This window comes from Halyomorpha halys, unplaced genomic scaffold, assembly GCF_000696795.3.
Source record: "Halyomorpha halys isolate HHAL.00 unplaced genomic scaffold, Hhal_1.1 Scaffold212.1, whole genome shotgun sequence".
NCBI classification, from domain to species: Eukaryota; Metazoa; Arthropoda; class Insecta; order Hemiptera; family Pentatomidae; genus Halyomorpha; species Halyomorpha halys.
This window is the reverse complement of record NW_027107855.1, coordinates 1,222,338-1,232,922: the sequence shown is the minus strand read 5'-3', so window position 1 is coordinate 1,232,922 and position 10,585 is coordinate 1,222,338. Positions and strand designations below refer to the sequence as shown.

The 10,585-nt window shown below is 28.8% G+C and overlaps 1 protein-coding gene across 14 annotated transcripts in view; it reads left to right on the top strand.

Annotated features, from left to right (window-relative positions):
* The window catches only part of CadN (Cadherin-N), a gene marked incomplete at its 5' end in the record, with an annotated part of 700,644 nt that overhangs the window by 464,146 nt on the left and 225,913 nt on the right, over positions 1-10,585 (top strand).

Sequence of the window (10,585 nt, the reverse complement as noted above, 5' to 3'; positions counted from 1 at the left end):
TATAACCTTAAATAGTCATGATTTTTTTTAAACCTGATTGGTTATTAATTAAGAACGAAGGAAAAAGGGAGATAACAAATAAACTCAAACATTCCATTATTTTTTATTTTTTATGTCTTTTTTAGGGTTAGATAGGCAATAGAATTTTAATTTGCTGCCTCAGCATAATATAGAATATAATTACTTATCAAGAATAACTTTAATAAAAAATAAGACATTATTAATACCTTTTTAAAAATAAATAAATTAGATAAAATTTTGGCCCTTTATATTTTCTTTTTATTTAAAGTGAATTTATTTTAACAAATTAAAAATAATAAAATAAATGCTGCAAAGAAAGTCATTGTAAATTACTACATATTTCTAAAGAATAATTTCTGATATCCCAAACTGCTACAAGTAGTAACTTTAATTAAATTAGTTTTAATAATTTATGAATTTTTGTTAGCAACAATTTAAATTTGTTATAAACCTATAGAATACAGATAAAAGCATAATTGCAGCTGGAAATAGAGTATATATCAATATTTTAAGGCTAATAAAAAGGAAACTTGTTAGCCGTACCACCAAGTTTATGCTTTACAAAACGTTGATAAGGCCAATCTTACGGAGAAACGTGGACCCTAACCAATAAAAGCATTAACCTGCTAGGCAGGTTTGAAGGTGTAATACTGAGAAGGATCTTAGGTCCCGTATGCGAGAATGGTAGTTAGCAAAGAAGGAAAAATGGTGAACTGTTTGGGCTCTACAAGAAATTTAGCATCACCTCGTATATCAGGATACAGAGGCTTACATAGCCATGCGATGAGGATGAGCGAGGAAAGAGTGACTCATAAATTACACATTAACGTTCTGGATGGTGTGCGGCGACTTGGTACGCCGAAGGGCCGATGGAGGGATACAGTGGGGCAGGATCGGCGAGGACCCCTGTTACCCTTACAGAAGATGGAGAGAAATGGTTAGCGGCTGTTGAGCAGACCCTGGGCAGCTTCATGCGCTTGTTGTGCCAATAAAATAATACAAATAACACAGAACAATATACTGTGAGGAGGTGAATAACTTACTTTTGATTGATTTAGTGTCGATAGTTTCCTGGATAGAGCAAACAATAAAAAAATGAAGAAAACTTATTGGTTTTTCATTAATAAAACAAACTTCTGTTCGTTTGCTGAGGCTTTTATCAGATTTTCTATGTCAATCTACCCCTAAAAAACTAATTAAAAAATCAAAACTATTTCGCTACATTTGGGTTTTTAATTCTTCTTGGTTTTTTGTTCGGCATCGTATTGCCTTCTTTGAATTTCCAAAATCTTTACCCAAATTATTTATAAATGAATACCCCCTCTTCCTTGCAATAAAAAAAAAAGTATTTAAATACACTTTCTTACTGTCATCCATAGTAATGTAAAGGCTACCTGACTATTTAATAAACTTTTTTTTTTTCTCAACAGTTAAAGTTATAAATAAAAAACTCATATTAAAAATCTAAGCTTTCACCGTAGTTTATTATTTTTAGTTTTGTAATTTGTGATTTCATTGTCCTTTTTTTTTTTTAAATTTGTCATTGGAATAGCATCCTCTTCAGCAAATCTTCTAGCGCAGTGCTAAAAAAACAAAACAAAAAAAAACCCAACTCTGACCCGTTTTCAGTGGGACCCCCAATGTGATGAATGAATCCCATCCTATTTATATATTATAAACCTAAGCCCCTGTATATTAATGGTGGCTGCTGTCAAACAATAACTAAGGTTTGACGCCTGTCAAAGGCGGTACAATCAGTCCACCCTTCGGGTTTGGCATTTTCATCTCACTGGTATTGTTAATTAGTGAAATTGTCAATAGTTGGTTGGAAGTCCGTTTTTTTCATTTATTTGTTTTTGTATTAATGAATAAAAAAATCTGAAAAATTAGTTTATCAGTGATTACAAAAAAAAATTGTTGCCTCTTCACTACAAAGGTAGAAGCTGTATTCATTGAAATGTAGGGGGAAAAATATCATCAATAACAGTCTCGTATTTTACATTTTAGGGATCAAGAAACTGATGTTCAGTTCCGTGTCTGTAGACATAACCATGTTACCACGACCTTAGTCCTCTGACGACAATACAAATATCAACTAAATGACAGGCAACTTGGGACAACACAAAAGAAAACAAATTAACAGTATTTCCGTCATGGAAAACATCAATCCAAAGCTACAGGCGACATGTAGTACTCACTAGACGATCAATTGGACACACTAAACTAACCTAAGAATACTTACGGGCAGGGACATTAAGGCAGTGTAACTTGCCACTAACTATTGAATACATGCTGACAGACCGCAGGAATTTGATGGACACCGTATTATCGTTCAGCAACTATATTAAACGATAATACCCCCTCACATTCCGAAAATATTTGATTACCTTAACAAAACAAATATGCAGGTAAATCCCTGTTTCATAATAAAGTACAAACTAATACTATTAGTCTTATCGAATTAACTTAATACAATTACACTGACTTGTACAATAATAACTTGTATTTTAGTACTTTTTAATTCCAGTAATATCACTAATAGTCCTCCCTATTATGAAAAAAATAAGTATTAGTGTAGTTAACACGTTGTTTCTATACTTGTATTTTGAACTAATACTATTAGCTTTCATTATGAAACAGGGCCTTGGGCCCTAATGGTCAGTGCCAAAGCAACATAGAGAAATGATAAAGACAAATAAATACGAGTTGAGAATATGCGCAGTGGATGCTGCTAAGATTTATATGCTAGAACAGTACAATATAAATTAATTTCTAGCGATAAAACTAATAATTCCATTAACAAAATACAAAATAGTACAAGGAAAATAAAAAAAAGTAATTGAAAGAACTTATAAAGTGAATAATAATGATACCAATTTACAGTTAATAAATTAATTATAATGAGTATGAAGTTAATTTGATTAAAGATAAGAGTTCAGTATAAAAATATAGAAAAGAATTAAATATACAAAAATATAATATTATACAACTTACAATAATACATGAAATATGTATATATGAAGATAAAAAAAAGGAAAAAAATGAAAAGATAGGAGCATTAAAACCAAAGAGCACCTAAAGGATACAATGTCATAAAAAAGAATTGAAAATATGAGAAAAAATGGGATGCTTTTATCTATTTCCGACTTCCCAGTATGTTTTAGTCCATAGCTAAATATGAGATTCTAGGATAGTTCATATTTATAAATTTTATATTATTATTAACTATGAGAGATGGTTTATTATTTCATATTGATTAATGGGGGCTTTAGATAAAGGTTGTTGGAAATTCTATATTTAAGCCCGACTTTATATAGTGAAATTGACAATAATCCTTTATTTTATTCACCAATCCGATCCACTATTTTCTCTTATGAATGGCCATAACTAAAGTATTGTTTTTGCAGGGTTGTATTTTAAAACGGTTCCTTCCGAAACAATATGTTTTAAAAGACAAATATAGTATTTAAAGAAAATTTCAAACCTTAAAAAATAATTAATTATGTTATATAGTATGTTAGATTAATTTCTTTGATTTATGTGAAATATAGGAATGCTAAAATTTTGGCATCCTGTCGCGTACCTCTTTGTTAAGTTTCACGTTGCTGATTTTTGGAGTTGTTTGCCGTTAATGGTTTGTGTAATTTTGATAAAAAGGTGTTAAAGGCTGTTTATTGGATTAATGTATCACGGCTGAGGCAAGAGGGATTGGATAAAGCTGGGTACTCTCATTTAGCAAGCCTGTTATTATTCAGTCCTTTGGAACTGTATGTCACCTCCTGAAAGCTTCCTTGTATTATCCCCCTCTATTGTCTTGCTAGCAAATTGGAGGTCCGGTAGAATGTCCCTATTGTAAGGCAGAAAGTGGTTCAGCTCGCTTCATAATTACATCTACAACACCGTAATTAATACTGTAATATTTTAAATATATATATTTTTAATATTCTTGTTTAACTTTCCATGGAGTAATTGGACACTAGGTTGTACCCGACAAACTGCAATGTTACGCGATATTTAGTATTTTGCTCAAGGCAAAGTTGACCATTTAAATGAAGTTATTTTATATACATATTTAAAATTAACATCTCATATTGCCTTGATCATCTTAAACCTTATCACGTAGTTAGTATGAGATGAAATTTTATTTTTATTTTCAGTCCTCATAAATAAAAAAATCAGAGAAATGTTCTGAAAATTTCTATCTGAGAAGATGATTGATGGTGCGGATAGGGGAGAACACAAATAAGTAAAAACTTGTTTATTAGTGCCAACGTGTCGGCCAAAATTTCAAGTCTTCATGAAAGCGACTAAGTAAAGATCATAAAGCCAAGTGGCCCTACTGATTTAAAATAGGAGCTGTCACGCTTTTCAATTTGTAACATCATTTCCAATTATCTCTAACATCTTCCATCTGTTATAATTTTTCGCTTCAGTTCTTCAGAGGTCTATTCTTCTCTCCATCATTTCTTTAATCCCACGACGAGATCATCATTACCAAAGCAGATAAGGGCAACAGAACAGTTATTATGGACCGATCAGACAACAACAAATTGTCATTACTCCTATCAGACCGAACCACATACTCATATCTTTTAAATGGAACCTATAGAAAAAATTTAATTTGAGGGCTTGTCCCTTTTTGTATAATGTGCTCCATTAATTATATTGGAAAATAAATTAAATGTTATTAAGGAAATGTGCATTATATATTTTAATATCTAATCCCTTTAAAACAGGAAAGAAGAAAAGAAAAAATATATATATATATTCGTATTCTAATGAACGTATATAACAACGTTTGTTAGGTAACCTATCAACTATAACTTTTTTGGTATCTATTCAGAGATATTTCTTAAATGTTTAATAAAGCTGTTATTACTAGTTAATTTAATTTTGCGTACTTTTCCGTGCTAAGAAAAATAAAAAAATGATATTGTAAAAACTTAACGTTAAGCAAGGTATATTAAAATTTGTACATTTTTTACATATTTGATATCATTCCATGATTTTTTTTTCTTGTAAAAACAAATTCTATTCTACTGAATACATTTTACATCAGGATTATTTAAAGCATCCTTCCAAATGGGCCTCGTTATATGTGTGTAATCTATTCTGAAAGTTGTAATTCATGATCTCTGAAATTTTGAATAATTGTTTTTAAACAGTTAAATTTTAAATTTTATTGTGATAGCATGTGCAATGAAATAATCTTGTAATGACATGTTGTTGTTTTTTAGTATATATATATGTTGTACGTATTCTCATATCTTCAACTTTTTATATTTTATCTGAAAGAATTTACTCTACAGAATTGTAATTATTATATATATTGGATAAATAAAAGGCTTAGATTTTTTAATTGAATTATTGAAGTTATTTAATTATAAATTAGTTATAAAAAAATCAACTAATAAATAAAAATTTATTGAATATAAAAGCTTTTTCGATTATATACTATGTACATTTCCAAACATCAAGAGTTGCTACCATAGCTCTGAACAGTAAATAGTTAAACTCAAATAGAGATTAATGAACTCATTTAGATTAATGAATCAATCTGCCATTCATTAATATATATGAATCCTCTTAGAGATTGATATAATATCATAGTGTATAAACTACAAATAATGCTTAACATATATATTCGTTTCCTTATACTTACGTTTAATTATGTAACCAATTTTACTCTTCAACTTACTCGACTTGTATCATAATTTATAAAAGATCTTATCATTCGTAATTCTACTTCACTTAATTAATTTCTATAATTTTCGAAAAGTATATTTTTAAATCATTTAAAATTAAAATAAATTAAAAGTGTTCCAAGATTGTCTACACAATTGTTGTTAACAAAAAATACAACAAACTAAACTTTATGAAAATTTCTGAGGTCATTTTATCAATCATCAAACAAATTAGCAATATAGAAGTATCAGAATCAGTTGAAGTTCGTAGAACTATTATTTTTAAAATTATAAAAATCAGTATAGGGAAGATGAATGTCTTTAGCATAAAATTAAAACCACTGACCTTTTTTTCCAAATCTGTTTGAGGTTTAGTTATCCACTTTGTATAAGATTTGTAAACGAACATCGTCGCTAATTGTTTAAACACGTTGTGTATCAAGTGTTTAATAAAAAGTTAATTTTCAACTAAAACTTAATTTACACCTTACCCACTTAGCTAGTATACCCACTCTCCAGTTTGCAATTAAAAAACTAAATAATAATTTTTTCAATATGATTTTATTAATTATTAATATTATATTAATTCATTATTTTTAGAAAAAAAACTATAAAGTTTAATTGTTCTATTAGTACTACTATTGTAAGATAAAGACTAACGTCGTTAGTTGCATTGTTCTGTCGGGATTTACCCTTCATCAATTCTATTCTATTCTATTTTTTTTTTTTTTTTATTTTTTTTTTTTAATAGGGGCCTTTTTTATCTTTCTAACAGTGACAGATATTTTTTTTCGAAATTGTGATTAAAATGTTTTTGAACAATAGTTGAATGATTAACTTGTCTGATCGGTTGGTTTTCGCGCTTACTTGGCAATTATGTCCTTTGAACAACCGACCAACACCTTGATGTATCATGCATGTCTTTCTAAAATAACCTCTTTGAAACCCTGCAAAGCCCAGTGTGACGGATGAATAAATTATTATCGCTTCCACTTCAAGGATTCGAGGATCATTTGTCATGCTGAGTTAGTCGAGAAGTTAATGGATGTTACTTATCTAAGATGTCTTAACCTCTGGGAATGAAGCCAAGACATCTTTGGCCATGGCCTAAATCAACTTTTTGTATCAATTAAATTCCCCATATTTATTTTTCATAAAAGGAAATTATTTTTTATAGTTTTATTATTTAACTAATCGCTAGTTATTGAAAATTCGAATCCGAATGATTTTTTGTTTGAATTACATAATGGTTACTGATCTCATCCGTTTCGCTTTGGCCCAAATGTAAATTATAGTTTGAAATAAAAACATATTTAATAATATTTAATAACACAAAGAAGTCCAATTAACGTAAGATTACCAGAATTGTAAATAACGCTAGTCTATTACAGAAAAAGTTGTTTAATGGTAGCTTCCACCGTAAATGTATTACAAAAAGAATTAATGGCGCGATTAACGATCAGAAAAAAACGTTTGAAACGTAGTGCTAACTATTAAATGCCATCGTTTGGACTCACACTTTAGGTCTTCATCTAAAGTAAAAGATAATGACACAAAAAAATGTGAAACTAATGTAGGAGTATAGAATTAATACATCGTTGCTTTGCTTCAATAATCACATGTCACAAAAAAAATAATAATAAATAAATATTCTATATATTGTGCAATGGAAAAACTTTCTTTCTTTTTTTATTCCTAGAAAAGCAGCAAGTTATAAAAACTGACATCCTATACCGGACAAAGTTTAAGACCTACATTTTTTTAGAGAATTCGATTCATATTGGACTAAATGAAAAGGAATTAAAAGTGGTATTCAAATTAGACTTTATTTCATCAAAAGTACCTACAGTAATATTTAAACAATTTAAGAAGGAAATTGTAAAAAATAAATAAATGAATATATATCTTTAAATAGTTAGTTAGAATTTACAGAAACTATTTCATTTAGTTTAACAGACCCTTAACATTTTTTTTTATTTATTCAATTAAATATTAAACCAAGACGAAGACCAAAAGAGTTTTATAAAATAATAGCGACAAACGAACTGTATTACTTCTTTTTTAACATTAACCAAGCCTCTATATTATCCAAGCAAAAGGTAATGTCAACCATCAATATATAGATTCTAAATTTCTTTTATGATGATATGAAATAAACTATTGTATTTTAATAAGGAACAAATTGTGTCATTCACTAAATCCATTTTAATCTAAATTTCTTATATTTTAATCCACCTCTGGCGTTATTTTTTTCCCTCACTCTATTTTTTCCACTACTCTAGATTCTTAATATTTATTAATAGTTTCTTGAATTACTATTATATAATTATTTATTGCTGATGCAAATCATTAAGTAGGCTGCTTTTAAATTATAGTTATGAATTGTCCTTAATATTTTTATAAGCTCATCTTTATTTAAAGACATTTAATAATTGTTTCATTATTCTTATTCCCGCTGAAGTCAATAAATAATACTATGATAAAATCTTAACTTTACATTGCGTTCGAAGTAGAATTGTTGAATAAATCATATAGCTTGGATGAATTAATGAATGTTCAAAAGTCTTTGAGGAAAATTAAAATTCAGGAGCTATTTCCGAGTAGTTTTTAGCCTTTATTGCCGAAGGAGAGGGCTCGCATCTTGATCCTCTTCCTCCAACGCCCTGTTTTTTTTTTCTTAATCACTCCTTTGTCGACACCATTAGGGGATTATATTCACCCTTTCTGGGGGTGGAGAAGAAATGGGGCTGGGCTGGAGGCAGTATTAATTTTTATTTCATTTGAATATGATTCTCGGAAGGGGACATTTCCTGGGAGCCTCAATGGCGGGATGTAATATCCGACCACGACAAATTACTTTCCAGTAACATCTACTACAAGTTATTTACTTTCCTTTTAATCTCGTAATGCTCACTAGTATATCACCGTTCATTTTTCACATTCTATATTAATCATGGACAAATAAACTTGGACGTCATGGTTATTCTATGGTTAAAATTTAATTTCCTTCTCCTAAAAAAAAAAAAATTAAAATCTTTAGTTTTTTGTATCATATATCTTACATACTTTTATAAATTTCATTTTCAACTTTTAAATTAACTCTACTTGACAACTATTAATTTTAAAAAAACAGATTTTTTTTTTAGTTTAAATAAACAATATTTTAAAATAAAATAGAATATATTGATTGGTTTTAAATGACGTAGGCTACAAAAATATTTTCTTAAATTTAAAAAAAAAAAAATCATACATGTTCCCTTTGTAACCGATCTAGCCCGAACCAGATATCACACCTTCCATTATAAACTCTCTAACCACTCGAACCCCCTAGTTTCTAATCTTGCATCCTCTTGATTCCTGACAATCCTCCGAGGCGCCTGAAAAGAAGATGGCCACGAGACCAGCTAATGTAAAATGTCATTAGAGTGCTACCAATTGGTAATTTCTCTACAGGTCTGTAACATTCTAATTTAACTTAGATCAGATTTACTAAATGTATTATAATGTACAGTTGTAAATAGCAATAAATATATATTAAAAATAAAATTAAAAAATAGTGCGGAAAATTATTGAAATTTAGCAGTGCATTTTAGGTAAATTTTCACGGGTTTTCTAGGATCCCAATTAACTTTAACTTAATATTTATTTTGGACATTCAAACATGAGTTTTCTTGACAAAATAGTGGTACCACTTGTTATGTAAGAGTTCAAACTATCGATTATTGCTCATATGTCAATTTTTACGATATTTAGGAGATTAGGACATTTAACAAAGTAATGGTGCCTTCCTTTGTTTTCGTACCAAAATAATTTGGTCACGTATTATGGTCGTAAACCACCTGTTCTGGTTTTATAAGTCAATATAAAACCGAAAAAGGTGGTTTACGATCGTATCAACTCATTGAATTATTATTTTTTGGTATTCTTTCGACACATTATTTAATGTTCTTTAATTTGTATTATTACAATTGTTTCAACAATATCTATTGATTACGACTTTCAGATAAAAAAATGAAAAAAACCTGTTCCAACTAAAATTTCTAATGCGTTACTTAATTAAATTATTAGCTCTTAGTAATCGTTTCGGACCGCCAGAAATGAGTTTCGATGTTATGTTTAGATTCATACATAGTAATATACATCATAATTCGAAAATTTTAAAGTCAATTTAATTTTTTAGTTTACTGTTTTCTATACTACTTAACCAAATTAATTGTTATAGTACTCATTCAACTGAGACTCATTTAATGCTGTTTAATTTTTTCTAGTATAACTGTTTCTCCCGGATGCTCTAAAAGTTATAGGTGAAAAAAAATTACTTTTTTCGTTACTTTATTAAATTAATTTCCTAATTAGGAAGAGTTTTAGAACCTCTAGAATTGTGTTTCTATGTTTATTGAGATAAAAATCATTTTCGCTGCAAACGATAAGAACATTTTATATTTTGAAATTTGATATCTTTGAGTAATGTTCCACCTTCATTTGTGATTTGGCCCGCTATGCATGGTTTCTATTCTACGTAAAATACTGACTTCTTTGTCGCTGGAAAAGATTAAATCATATAAAAAACGTTTTAAAACTTTTTTTTAGACCCGTCCTAAAGATAATTTCTAAGTCAACCTATGCTATGTGAAATAATAGAATCATATATATATTATTTTTTTATGGGTCTTGAGGATCATTATAACTTTATTTAGACAGTGTTTCTCTACATTATTATTCCATTATCCAGCCAATTTTCTATTACAGTGTGTACTATTAATTAACTTCAGGTTTGTGTCAGAACTGAATATGTTTTGAATAGATTTTTCAAAGTTGTATTATTTACAGAATAAAATATATACCTACAACAGTTAAGAAAAACGTGTGTGTGTGTATAT